At 36.3% G+C, this 15355-nt stretch overlaps 1 protein-coding gene across 12 annotated transcripts in view; it reads left to right on the top strand.

The window, feature by feature from the left end:
• The window catches only part of tenm4 (teneurin transmembrane protein 4), a 262005-nt gene that overhangs the window by 52409 nt on the left and 194241 nt on the right, over positions 1-15355 (top strand). The window lies entirely within an intron of this gene.

Here is a 15355-nt window from a genome sequence, read left to right as displayed (position 1 = left end):
CCAGCTGTCATATTCTGAAACAAAGTGCCAAAAAACTTAAGTTGGAAAGACACAAATAATCAACTCTCTAGTGGGCTGGGTGAACAGTATTTTTGTAATGTCAGTATTTTCATCTCAAACCATAAAATTGTCATAAGATGACAAATTCTTTACAGTTAATGTTTGATATACACTGAAAAGCTTTTTTCTTTTGAAAGAATGCTCCCAAAGGCTGCATTTATTTGATCAAAAATACAGTAAAAACAGAAATATTTTAAAATATTATTATAATTTAAAAGAACTGTTTTCTATTGTAATATATTTTAACATGTAATTTATTCCTGTGATCGAAGCTGAATTTTCAGCATCATTACTCCAGTCTTCAGTGTCACATGATCCTTCAGAAATCATTCTGATATGCTGATTTGCTGCTCAAGAAACACAATTATCAACATTACAGACAACTGTCTTAAATATATTTTATAAAAATAAATAAAAACATTTGGGTCACACTTTAGATTAGGGTCCAATTCTCACTATTAACTAACTATTAACTATGACTTTTGGGATGTAAGGGGATGTAGAATATGGAATAAGGTATTAATATGTGCTTTATAAGTACTAATAAACAGCCAATATCTTAATATGCTAATAAGCAACTAGTTCATTGAATTAGAATTGGGCCCAAAACTAAAGTGTTACCAACATTTGATTTATTTATGACATGACGTATCAAAACTGTGTTATATATGGAAATTTAAACAAAATAAGTAATATTTAAAATAAAATGACTAAAATATTAATCTAATAATTAACTAGATGGGTAAAATTTGATGACAAACTTTGAAGTTGGCTTGAGAAAGACCATAAAGTTTAAAAAAGTTTTAAAAGTTTCAAGGTTTTACTTTTAAGTAGATTAATGTTTAAAGTTTGAATGTTTTGAAGACAATAGTCTATCAGACAGACAGACAGATGATTTAGCGTGTTTTAATATATTGTTAGCACAAAAAACAGACCGATAGATGATTTAGCATGTTGCTAGCATGTTTTAAAATGTTGTTAGCACGAAAAACAGATATATTTAACATGTTTCAATGTTTTTAGCACGAAAAACAGAAAAACAGTCAGATAAATTTAGCATGTTGCTAGCATGTTTTAATATGATGTTAGCACGAAAAACAAAAGCAGACAGACAGATAGCTGATTTAGCATTTTGTTGTAAGCATGTTTGAATACATTGTTAGCACGAAAACAGAAAAACAGACGATTTAACGTTGCTGGCATGTTTTAATATATAATGTTAGCACGAATTAGCATGTTGCTAGCATGTTTTAACACATTTGTAGCACATTAGCTCTTGCTAGCATGATTATCATTTTGTTAGCGTAAATTAGCATTTTGATAGCAAGAATTAGCATGTTGTAAGCATGTTTTAACGCATTGCTAGCATGATCTAACATGTTTCTAGCATGATTTAACATGTTTTAGCATATTGTTAACAACATGTTGCTAGCATTATTTAGCTTGAATTAACATTTAGCATTTTATGTTATGTGAGCAAGGAACATGCATGCAGTATGTTTCTTTGGTTTTGTCATGGCCGCTTGCGTTAAGTGTAACGGCAGGTCTCTTCATCAGCTACTTCCTGTCACACACACACACATCCGCAACCACTCACAACCCTCCAGCTGCCAGCGATGCACGATAAAACACATGATGCTGCACTGCAAAACAAATAATAATGTGCAGCACAAGAACAGGCCTTGCCTTGCAGCCCATCACTGCCAAATCATTCACACCTCAAGGAAAGAGTGAAGTATTTTTAAACCACGCTAGTGAGAAGCAAAAAATATTCAGTGCCATGTCCCTTTAGCGTAAAACACTTCTTTCGTTGCCCCTATACGAGGTCTGTCGTGAGTGATCTGCCTCTGTTTAAGAGCCTGAGAAGGAAGCGCCAGAGAGAGCTTGTCTGCTTTCCCGATCTTTCTGAGACTCGTGCAGCGACGGCCACGTTCTCTTCTCATCTCTCCGGCTGCGTTAAGTCAACACGTTTGGAGTTTAGGGATTCTGGGCTTAGTGCTGAGGGATTATAAGCAGTTGATTATTGCTTAAGCGAGTATTAAGATTGCTCTCAACCCTTCCGGGGTTATAAATCAAGCCAAGCCTGGCCATAGGGGCGTAATGAGCAGTAATCGCTCGCTAATGAGCCGGAGTGGCACAGAACACCCACCTGTCCCCACATCCACTGCAACATTGCCATTTATTTTCTGTCCTTCAGTTGGGGTGCAGGCTAAGGCAGGCATCACTGTTACCTATGATTGCGTATGAATGATATTCTCCTGACATACAATAAAACAGGATAAAATCCCATAGATTTGCTCTGAAGGAAGTATTGAGCCATATCCTTGATCCTAGCACACAATATGATTGAGGATGAGCTTTTTTGTACCAGGAGTGCCACTATAAAATATAAAATTGACTAACAGGCATTTAAAAGTGTTTATATACCTCATGTATGAAATATTAAATGTAACAATACATTAAATAACTTCCATCATTTATTTTTAAAAGAATGTTTTAAATTGCAGAAAATTGCCAAAAAAAGGCCAGATGTTGCTTTTAAATATTAATGTATTATTTATTGCTATATTTAACTACATTTTTTTAACATTAATTAAATATACAGCTTTAAAGAAATCTATTTATTGCTCAATTTTCTTTCTTTCTTTCTTTCTTTCTTTCTTTCTTTCTTTCTTTCTTTCTTTTTTTTCTTCCTTCCTTCCTTCCTTCCTTCCTCCCCCCTCCTTCCTCCCTCCCTCTTTCCTTCCTTCCTTCTTCCTTCCTTCCTCCCTCCCTCTTTCCTTCCTTCCTTCTTCCTTCCTTCCTTCCTACCCACCTTCCTTTCCTTTCCTTTCCTTTCCTTTCCTTCCTTCCTTCCTTCCTTCCTTCCTTCCTTCCTTCCTTCCTTCCTTCTTTCCTTCTTTTCTTCATTCTTTCCCTCCCTCCCTTCCTTCCTTCCCTCCCTCCCTCCCTCCCTCATGTTTAAAATATTAGTTAAATGTACAAAAAAAAAAAAAAATACATTAAATAAGTCCCATAATTCATTTTTTAAATATTACATAAAAATAAAAAAAAGAATGGGCAGATGTTGCTTTTAAAAATTAATTGATTTATTATTTAGTCTTACATTTAAACATTTTTTAAAATTTTTTAACATTTTTAAACATTAACACTCTTTTTAATATAATTAAACTCAGCATGGAATGAAAGTTCAACTTATTTTGTAAATGCATGTTAGATATGTTTGTGAACCATTCATCCATGTATGTTTAGTTTTTGTTTTTGTTTTGTTTGACCTCGTAATGTTTAATTAAAATGTCAGAACTCCTTCCACTGAAATGACAAACCTCAGAACCAAATCACTGTTTTTCTGTAATCCATTACAACCCAATGTTTGCCACCCAGAACACCCTAGCAACCTCACTGACATGGTACCGACATGAGAACACCTTTAACGCTTTATTTGTGATGGGTCTTTGAATTGATCGCACAAGCACCACTCACATTTCCTTTAGAAAATGTTCTTGTTTTTCCAGACTTAAGGTTGATCTCCATCCCCTCATGCTCTCAGACTCCTTATTTATTTTGTCCCTAATTCACTTCTTGGCTCATTTGCTCTTCAAGGATTTAGAGAGGCAGATCCAGTCAAGATGATGTATTTCCTATGGTCATAGACACGATCTGTGATGTTGCGTGATGCTCGAGCATCTCTCATGCACACACTACCATATATAACCCCACACACATTCGACAGTTCTCTCTCTTTCCACTGACGTGCCTTCCATGGGTGTTTTTATGACTTTGTCACCTCATGAAAATGATTTAGGGTGTCTTTCACTGTCGTGCTATTAATGGATAAGCAGCGTTTTTGACGATCGCTCTGATGCAGTGACGTTTTTGCACAGAGCCTGGTCAAGGTCGGGGATGTACGTTGGTGAGGAAAGCAAATAAATGCATTTAAACCCCCCACCCCATTTCAGAAAGCTGGTTATTTACTGAACCAAACTTAATGCCACATCGCCCTGAAACCTTCTCTTCCCAGCGATTCGCAAATGGAAGATTCCTGGGCTACTTCCACCTTGAAGCTTTTACGCTTCCACTCTAAATGCCAGAAGGGTTCCTTTTCTGATCCCAGAAGGAGACTGTCTCTTACGCACACGCATGCACGCATCAATAACAACCCCCGCGCCAATACACTTCTCACTCTCGCCCATTGAAAGCAAGCCTTTCTGTTGACCCAGCAGGCTTTTCAGCACAGGACAGGCATGTGAATGAAGCTCTGCGAAAAGAGTGAGGGGTGCTCGCCTGCAGCTTTGAGCACACTTTAAAACCTGCAGGGACACAATTGTGAACCTACTCGCTGGCTCCAACACCGCTATTGTTCGCCTGTAAGTGATGTTGAGTAGGAGGACCTCAAAAACTGAACTCAGGTTGTAAACAAGCTTGTTAACTAGCGCTAGAATGGAGGATATCTACAGAACATCAATTTAGGGTACTCTAAGCTTGATTTATTCTTCCTTTTGAAATGCCAAAATGTGAATTTTTTTTTAGGTAAGCTTTGATAAGAACATCTCGCTCTTGTTTTACAAAGCTGAAGTCCCCGATATACTCACTGCAAAGCTTTGCTTGGGGTAAAAAATGGCAATTAAGAAACGGCAATTAAGAAAGCATCTGATCATAGCAATGTGGATATGTTTGCTTCAGCTCTGCAATTTGATTCTGTAGTCATGTTTATTTATATAGCACTTTATACAATAGATTGCTTTAAAACAAGCAGCTTTACAGTATTAACCATGAAAACAATGTTAGTGTCTCTTTCAGTTAGAATTACTTCCATTTCTACTATAAAGCAGCTCTACAGTGTGTTCATGTTTTTACTCGAGACTCATCTTAATGAACTGAAAATAAGAAATAAACACCTACCTATTACATCATCGCCATGGACCAATGTTAGTTCGAAAGTGTTTACCAACTCTTCCAGAAAGGTTTCGAACTCCCGAAATGAACTTCGTTTTAGTCTGATTTTTGTTTGAAGTGTCACTCCAGTTCATTCTTCGATTTTGCTGGAAGTTTTTGTTTGAAATTAACAACATTTAAATGAGTGAGTGCTTTATAAAACCATCTTCCAAACCGTGCTTTTGCTATACCCCAAATCACTATGGTTAGCCTATAATAATTATTTATATTTTACAGTTGTCGGGACGGATTTTTCCTTGAAACTGCATACTTTCGTCATTCATCTGTCTGTGTTTGTTTATGCCATATCCATAAATAAAGGAAAGAAGGTCAGGCTATGACTATATTCAGTGGAAAAAGCTTGAAGCCACAACAACTGAACCTCGAACTGAAAGGAGCTTGCAAGCAAAAAAAGAAAAATAACGATAATGTAATAAAATATGAATTAACAGGTTATCACATTTGCTGTGCATTGACTAAGTTCACAAAACTTATGTTGGTAAAAATGCCAGTCTCTAAACCAGTTACTACTTTGGTCCATTTGCCTATAAATAGCCTTACCAAGTTATAATTTTCATCGTTATCTGATATGAATAGCAGCTGTTATGTATAGTCAGTGTCGCCAAACTTTTGTAAGTTAAAACAACTGATTTCAACAAGTCAAAACAATGGCATATAAGCTACTTACCTGCTCATAATACATATTTTTCAGATATCCATTTTTCGTTATTGGGAGAGTTTGTGTTGTTACTCTGATAACACACTGATAAGGCGATCATCAGAATAGCGAAACGGAAGCATAACAAAAACAGTGTTCCTCCACAAGTTCCTCCACACTTGTAGTTTTATTCTTCAACCACAAGTGGGACAAAAGTTACATACTGTATCTTCAAACATTTCTGAAGGTCCTTTAAGGTGAAATGTGTAGTTTTATGCCACTATCTTTCTAATTGAAAATAAATGAATACATTTTAAACTGCTCTGTCGGACTTGTTGTGTAACATCTTATAATTATCCCTTAGGCTGTGTTGAAAACACTGTATCACCTTTAGGTTTCCCAATTATTAGAGGTTACAATTAACAACAGAGGTATTATATTCAGCCGATGGCCGATAGTGATAATAATAGCTTTTATCGGCCGATACCAATTGTTAGCCGATACCTCAGTGCATCTCTAGTGATAATACAGAGTAATAAGCGAGAGATTTATACACTTTTTTTTTTTTCTTAATTTTTTTTGACCAAGTGTAACAAGGTGGGCGGGGGAATCCCCCAAAAAGTACAAAAAATACCCCCAAAATTTTGGGAAATAGTTATACCCTGTGTGAGAGAAGTCAGTAAGTTTTAGTCGAATGCAATAACATTAGCTAATATTTTCAGGAAAAAAAAATATCCTCCAAGTCAGAATGATCCAAACAGAACGTGAGGGTTTAAACTTAAGATCTTCAGGAAGCTTTTGAACTTTGGTCTGTTTTTGTAACCGTCTGAACGAAGAAACGGTATAAACTGAATTAATTCTGAATTCTAGTTCATGGCCGATGTCATGTGGTTATTGACTCACTGAATAATACTGGTTGATTTCATATAAGCCTCTTAAATTTCAGCAGGACATACTGCATCTATTTTCATTTCATTTTCCCAAGGTGGAATTTCCTGATCGATCTGACCCCTGTGCTAATAGGTCAGCTGTGAGCAAACCTGCTAGCTCTCTCTTTCTGATGGATGAAGTTCTCAAACCACAGGAAAGATCTTTAATAGTCTTTAAGATGCTGCTCTGATTCTTCAGACATTGGACACAACATGTGCAACACTTTTTACCTGCCATTAGTTTTGAAAATAACATCATTTGGGCTTATGTGATTACTTGGATGCTTTGTATAGAAATGTACACTATTTTGTTGTATTTAATTGACCTCTCCACGGAGCTAATTAAAAAAAAGAAGAAGAAATGTGAATTTTATCTTTAAAAAAAGGAAAATTTATTTATTTACCTACTTATACTACCATTTAAAAGTTCAAGGTCAGTAAGATTTTTTTTTAAAGAAATTAATACTTTTTATTCTGCAAGGACGTATTCAATTTATCAAAAGTTACAGTAAAGACATTTATATTCAAAAGATTTCTATTAAAAAAAAACAGCATTTTTTTGTACTTTCTATTCATCAAAGAATCCTGAAAAGAATGTATCAGTTTACACAAAAATATGAGTTTTCAACATTGATGATACTAATAATAAATGTTTCTTAAGCAGCAAATCAGTATGCAATTTCTGAAGGATCATGTGACACTTCAGCTTTGATCACAGGAATAAATTACATTTTTGAAAATATATTAAAATAGTTAAGTTATTTTAAATTGAAAACAATTTTACAATATTACTATTTTTACTGTATTTTTATCATGCACACTTGATTTATTTGTATGAGAAAATTGTTTCAAAAACATAAAATATCTTATGAAACTTTTGAACCGTAGTGATTGATTGATTGATTGATTGATTGATTGATTGATTGATATCAGGAGCCTGTTTTGTTTCATGTGTCATAAATCAGTGGCAAAATTAGCTTCGATTTGCTAGTTTGCCATCTGCGCCAAACAAGTCTGTAAATGTTCTTTTTTTGTGTCTGTGTTATAGTTCAACAAACCATATTGATTGCCGTAATCCTCTGAAAGGTTTCCATGTAATATGCAGTGCCATTTAATCACCAAAAACAATTGAGCTCCACAAGTATTACGAATGTTGACAAATCAAAGCGCCAACAGTCCAACAGATAGATGACCAAGCTGGCATTCAGAGCTCAATAGCTTCACTTTCACACTGTCACACACTCTAATTGTTGCAAGAAAAGACCCAAAGCATTTGCATATAGATGGCACCCTTTCATCTCAGGCATAGTAGGAGGGCTCCATAAGCCACCAGTCTGGGACATGGAGCTCTAATAATACCACAGCAGGCCTGGGACCTCGTACCGCCCTGACTGATCCCTGTAGGGACATTACACACCCTTCCCTCCGAGTCTTGGGCTCTTTTATGTTAAATTGCTATACTGATTGGTGCACATTTTAGTTTACAGAAAGGTAAATTATACACAATTGCATTCATTTCCTTTTTTTTTTGGGACATGGTATAGGAAAGTACCATGATGTTCTTTGAAAGCCATGCAAATTCCCACCACAGTGTCATTTCCACCACATCTCAACTCTCTCTCTGTGGTGGAAATGACATTGTAAACATTATTGGTATAAAATCACAGACTATTTTTCTTGCTAGGGCTAATTTCATAGCCATCATTTTTGTGTATCATAAATGCACACTATTAAATAGTATTTTCACACATATCATGTCATGTCATTTCTACCACATCTCAAAATTATGTATTGTGTTCAGTAGTGATGTGTGGTGGAAATGACTGATGGAACATTTTTGTTGATTACGGTTTAGCTAAGGCTAATATCATAGCTAGCATTTTACAAAGTTACAGTTTTATTGGAAATGATGCACAAAATTATTCGTTAACACTTTAGTATGGGGAACAATTCTCACTTAACTAGTTGCTTATTAGCTTGCATATTGACTGTTTATTAGTACTTATAAAGCACATATTAATGCCTTATTCTGCATGATCATATTCTTCATCCCTATATCCTACTCCATACCTAAACTTAAACGCTAGAACAACTACCTTACTATTAATAAGCAGTAAATTAAGAGTTGATTGAGGCAAAAGTTGTAGTTAATAGTGAACATGTGTTCCCCATACCAATATTCTGTTCACAAGTGATATTTACCTTGATTTCTCTTTATTACATTTTTTTTTTTTTTTTTTTTCATACATTTCATCTCAAGCTCCGCTGTTTTCTTCTTGGTAAGCAAGTACACAAACTTTTGAAAACTTGTTTTGGGCTACAGCTGTGGGACAGAAGTATTTAAAAATAAAATATAATAATAATAATAATAATAATAACAATATAGATACAAAGTTCTGTCATGAAACTCTAGATGGCACAGGCTAATAGGTCCTTTTAATTCAACCTGCTCATAATTCATCGTTATCTATATCCATTGTGTCTTTGTTAGGAATATTATATTTTTAAACATGTAATAATACATATTTTTATAATGGATTTTCATATTTTAAGATTTAAAGTCTGGGACAAGGATAAAACTAAAATCTAGTCACTTGATGAATGTTGAAAGCATGGTAAAAAGTTTAAGTTTTAATATGACCTTTGTGAAAAAAAAAAAAAAAAAAAAATTGAAATCGGTTTTAATAAAAACCAACCTTTGGGACATAAAAGTGCACAAAGTTGAAGCAACACCCATATATCAAAGTACTACGGTATTACCAACATAATCTATCTCATAGACGGAGATTATACATCTGACTCCTCTCTGGCATTAAAACGCCCACTTTTAATGCTTACTCATCAATTCCCAATGGATAAAATCAAGTCCCTCTCTACATTTTTCTTGTTTAATATCCTTTTTTTTTACTCATAATTGTGTCCTATTAAAGCAGTAAAAAGAATACTGAATACAAATCTCATGTCACTTTAAAGGTGTTTAACCGAGACCTTGCTTCCTCCAGAGCAGATGTTCAAGCTTGCATTGTTTTTCTGATCCAAATGTTGAGGTGTCAGAACATCACCTCATTCCCTTATCAGAAACATTTCAGATACATTTTTTCACTTTGGCTTCAAACCAGGAAACGGGGTGTGCAAGTCGAATACAGACTAACTGATCGATATCATTGAATGTATAAGGAAACTGATACCTGAGCAGCAGATTGTTTTATAGATATGCTATTTGCTACTTTCCCCAGAGTGCTTTGATACAGCTGTGTTTAATATGAAAGGAAATCAAAGGAAACAAAGCAAAAGCTGAACAACAGAGAGCTGTCTTCATTGCTTTTTCAATAAACAATTCAATAACATTTCATTAAAGCCCTGAATACTCCAGGATAGGGTAATATTTGTTCATTTGAAGCTTACAGAGTCAAGCTGCCAAGATCGATGTACAAGACTGACAGTATAAACAAGATGCATAAATATCATTTCTAAAAAAAGCTAATTGATTAGTGAATGAGTTCAGAGAACTGGGCCACAGGCTAATACTGTGTCCTGTCAGAGATTATTCATTATTTTATGAGTAGTCCCGCCCACTGCTCCAAATAATTATACATTAAACATCAAATATGTTCTGATTGGCTGTTGTTGTGCCACATTGCACAGCATTATCACTTTCAAGGGTCGTTTACACAACACCGTTTTCAACTAAAAACAGAAAACTTTTAATGCGTTTTGGCAGTTCATTTACACTACAACGGCGTTTTGGCGGCCTGAAAATGTGAACTTTTTGAAAACAATACCTTTATCATCTCCGTGTAAACTACAAAAACGCAAATTTCTGACATCATGTGCATGCTTATTACGTGTTTAGTCTATAGTTTCTTTACAAAGTGACATCGCCATCTACTGGCCTGGCATGAATAATACAGTGTTTTTAGTAGTTTTCGCAGATCCATGTGAACAAGGATCGTTTTGACAAACTTTTAAAAAACGTGAAGGAGAATCTTTTCCGTTTTTAGTAACTCGTTGTCATGTAAGCATATCCTCCAACGTTTAGGGTCAGAGAGTTTATTATTATGATGATGTTAGATATTAGAATGATTTTTCTGAAGGATCATGTGACACTGATGACTGGAGTAATGATGTGGAAAATTCAACTTTGCCTTCACAGGAATAAATTACATTTTAAAATATATTAAAATAGAACTTGTGATTAATATTTCACAATATTTTTTACTGTATTTTTGATCAAATAAATGCAGGTCTGGTGCGCAAAATGGTGCGACTTCTTTAAAAATCTTACTGATCCCAAACTTTTAAAACGTTAGTATATTTTTGCCTTAACCTTTATTCAAGTTTATAGATAAACATAAATATGTTCACAGTTAATCGTCATCTGCTGTTCTCTGGTTCATCTCATACATATATTGTGTTCCCCTTTCATTCTGAGCACCAGTTTAGCAAATCCAAGGGCAGAAATCTGTCTTTTTTTCTTTTTTTTTGCCCACCACAGGGCTCGGGGGATTAGATAGGAGCCGACGTCTCTGACTTTTATTCTTGTTTTCCAGATTATTCATACAGCTTAACATACTATCATAGAAAAACACACAGAGAGCAAAAATAGTTTTGCTCTATAAGTTCTTCACAGAGAAACGTCAGTCAAACGCATCTTCCTTTTCACAGATATGTATTTGCACTAGACATCAGCTGTCAAAGCGTAAGTGACGGCTGCTCCTTTGCTGAAAAGACGGAAAGCGTTCCCATGGCCCCAAAGGTACACCCTTGTGCACGCGAGACCTCGGATATTCAGGAGCACGGCATATGTGCAGAATCTCCACATTACGTGGGGATTTCATTGAAGCGAGGCTTTTGAAAATTAAGACAATGCACTTTAACAAAACCCCCTCAAGTGTTGCCATAAAGGCTCTTTTGTCTCTGTATGAATTAGCATGAGCTAGAAGACTCTTTCTAAATGCTGAAAAATTAGTAACCTAAAAGCAAATAGTTTGGAGATTCCGGTCCGGCAGCTGAAGTGCTCTTGCGGGTCTTTAGGAGAAAAGCAGTTTTTGTCCACAGCGGAGGTCCCGGAGCAGAGGTCTCCAAGTCATTAATCACGGCCATCTTTTCAGCTGCCAGTCCATACAAAAGGTGACCCCGACTTCACAATAGGCTTGGCAATAAAGAGGCTGTTTAAGGGGGGTTAGATATAGTTTACTGCGGATTATTGTGGGAGTGCCACACATTTATATTACAGTGGTCTTAAAGAGCTTATCTGCTGGGAAATGCTGAGAGAGAGAGTCAGCCATATTGTCCCACTCGTACTGTTGGGTTTTTTGCTTTTAAGAGGATCTAGAACCAAATTCCATTATGATTAAGCCTTCTATTTTTGATGCGTGGGTTGACTTGTGATTCTTTATTTATTTTTTTATGAGCTTAGACAGAGACTAAGACTGGGGTCAATCTCACAAAGCAATGCCCATAATTTTATATTATATCAAAATATACATTTTGACAAATTAAAAAGATTTAGATTTTGCATAATAAAAGATTTAGCCTATATGACCATTATGATATATTTTTTTAATTGTGACATTGTTTTCATGACCGTTAAGAACATTATCTTGTATATTTGTCATTACTGTAATGTGAACAAAAATTCTCATTACTGTAATGAAAATCGTTCTGTCTGGACTTAAAAGGTTTTTTTAATTTATAATAAAATACAAATGTTAATTTAGTTCAGCATTCTAACATTATCTACACTTGTACTTTAATAATTTAAATATATTTTTTTTCACAAGATTTTTTTCAGCACTACATTACTTTCATGACAATTACTGAAAAAAATAGTACATATAATCCATGTTTTCAAATTAAATGTAATATTTATTATTTATATTAAAATAATAATTAAATCCAGTACAACAAAATATGATGGTGAGTATTTTCAATTCTACATAATAATTTATATTTTGCCTAAATAACCTATTTGTTTTTTTTTGTTTTTTGTTTTTTTTAATTGTGACATTTTTATGACGGTTAAGCATTATCCTCCCATAATTGTCATTAGTGTAATGTATATTTAAAAAAATCATATTCTAATTAAATTAATGAAAATCATCCTGACTGGATGTAAAAGCTTCTTTTTTTTTTTTTTTTTTTTTTTTTTTTTTTTTTAAATTAAAAACGAAATGTAAATATTTAATTAATATTTAATTTAACCAATACTCGGTTCTATTTTACAAATATACTTTACAATTTACATTTTCTTCATTTTTTACTCGGTCATAATGTTACAGAAAATGGGCTACATTTTCTTTGTTAAATTTTTTTTTTTTCTTTTCATTTTGAGGTGAGATGTGACCCAGATGTGTTCATGACAATTTCCGTAAGATTATTTTTATTGTGTATTCTATTTTTAACACCATATTGCATGCTCTGTCGGCAGATGCAGTGGATGAATAAAGTGCTCTATGGTCTAAAATGTCTGATATCTGCACAGCCTGTGGTTTAATCCATTACAGATACTAAACCTTGTATTGTCAGAAACACTTGATGTGGATCTGAGCTGAAGTCCAGGAAATGAAATGAATCAAGCGGGGAAACCTCACTATCTTAAGTGAGCCTTAAAGAAAACAATGACCCAACCTCTAATCAACTTCATAAATCCACATCGACATGTTTAAGACCTCCTCCGCAGCTCCGGTTCTGTGCGATATCCTGTCCGGGGAAAATCAAGGGACCTATAAATTGATGTCAGGTTGCGTGATCTCACAGTGGCGCCTGCACCAATATATTTCTCTCCACGCGGCCATTTTGTTTTTACACTGTGCTACAAAGTGTCATTTAGTTACAGAGATGGCATGCATTACTGCAGACAAGCTGGCATTATGAAGGTCTAATGTTTCTCACCATGCTGTTTGCTTTGTAATGAGGATTTGGGATGATACTGGAATATTAATAAGGCAGATGATGATGTAGATTCCTTTTCCTCGTGTGTTAAAGGAATAATGCAACAAAAATGCAAATTTACTCATCGTCATGTCATGCCCGTGTGGATTTCTTTGTTTTATAGAAGGCAAAATTAGATATTTTGCAGAATGTCCAATCTGCTCTTTTCCATATGTAATTGAGGCCAGCTAGTAAGAGCTGTGTGAGTAAACCTCACTCCCCTGGCCTCAAGAGGTGCACTAGCGACTGATGCTAAAGGCTGAGGTCTTTAGCATCCTTGATAACCCACCGGTCCCCCATGCCGGAAATGTTGGTTCGAATCCCGCTTGGAGTGGTGTGAGTAGAACCAGAGGGGTAACATTGGTGCCATGACCCAGATGGGAGTGAGGTTTAGGGGGTGAGTGTAATGGAGGCCAGCTAGTAAGAGCTGTTGAGTAAACCTCACTCGACTGGCCTCGAGGCGCACTAGCAACTGACGTTAAAGGCTACCGTCTTTAGCATTCTTGATAGCCCACCGGCTCTCCATGCCTGAAATGTTGGTTTAAATCCCGTTCAGAGTGGTGCAAGTAGAACCGGAGGGGTTACATTGGTGCCGTGACCCGGTTGGGAGTGAGGTTTAGGGGGTGAGTGTAACGGAGGCCAGCTAGTAAGAGCTGTTGAGTAAACCTCACTCGACTGGCCTCGAGGCGCACTAGCAACTGACGTTAAAGGCTACCGTCTTTAGCATTCTTGATAGCCCACCGGCTCTCCATGCCTGAAATGTTGGTTTAAATCCCGTTCAGAGTGGTGCAAGTAGAACCGGAGGGGTTACATTGGTGCCGTGACCCGGTTGGGAGTGAGGTTTAGGGGGTGAGTGTAACGAAGGCCAGCTATAGTAAAAGCTGTGTGAGTAAACCTCACTCCCCTGACCTCAAAAGGCACACTAGCGACTGACGCTAGAGACTGCGGTCTTTAGTGTTCTTGTTAGCGTGCCTGCCACCCAATGCCAGAAATGCTGGTTCGAATCCCTCTCAGAGCATTGCAAGTAGAACTGGATGGGTTACATTGGTGCCGTGACCCGGATGGAAGTGAAATTTAGGGGGGTGAGTGTAACAGAGGCCAGCTAGTAAGAGCTGTGCAAGTAAACCTGACTCCACTGGCCTCGAGGTGCACTAGGTCTTTAGCCTCCTTGATAGCCCACCGGCCCCCCATGCCAGAAATGTTCGAATCCTGCTCGGAGTGGTGCGAGTAGAACCAGAGGGGTTACATTGGTGCCGTGACCCGGATGGGAGTGAGGTTTAGGGGGGTGAGTGTAACGGAAGGCCAGCTAGTAAGAGCTGTGCAAATAAATCTCACTCCCCTGACCTTAAGACTTGCACTAGCGACTAACGTTAGAGGCTGTGGTCTTTAGTGTCTTTGTTAGCGCATCCGCCTCCCATGCCAGAGACGCCGGTTTGAATCCTGTTTGGAACGGTGCAAGTAGAACCAAAAGAGTTACACATACAACAAAAATGGATGGTGATTTTATGAAAAAAAAAATTGTGCTCTCATTATAGTGTAGTATCTCATTTTTGTTGAATGGAAAAGACAAAAGAACAACTTGAACATTCTGCGAAACATCTTCTATTGTGCTCAATGAAAGTCATGCGGATTTGGAACAACATGAGGGTGAGTAATTGACTGTCTTTTTTAGGTGAACTATATTTAATATTTCCCCCAGTGTTCTCTGAGGAATAGTCACCCTTTTATCCGAGTCTTGGCTGCTGCAGTTTGATAGTCGTGACAGGAGTCATAAGGGTGTATTGTTGCATTGGGCGTTGACTCACAGCGTATAAACCGCAGACCAAACAGAAGGACACCT

This window comes from Ctenopharyngodon idella, chromosome 15 (assembly GCF_019924925.1).
Source record: "Ctenopharyngodon idella isolate HZGC_01 chromosome 15, HZGC01, whole genome shotgun sequence".
In the NCBI taxonomy this organism is placed as follows: domain Eukaryota; kingdom Metazoa; phylum Chordata; class Actinopteri; order Cypriniformes; family Xenocyprididae; genus Ctenopharyngodon; species Ctenopharyngodon idella.
This window is presented reverse-complemented; position numbering and strand designations above follow the sequence as displayed.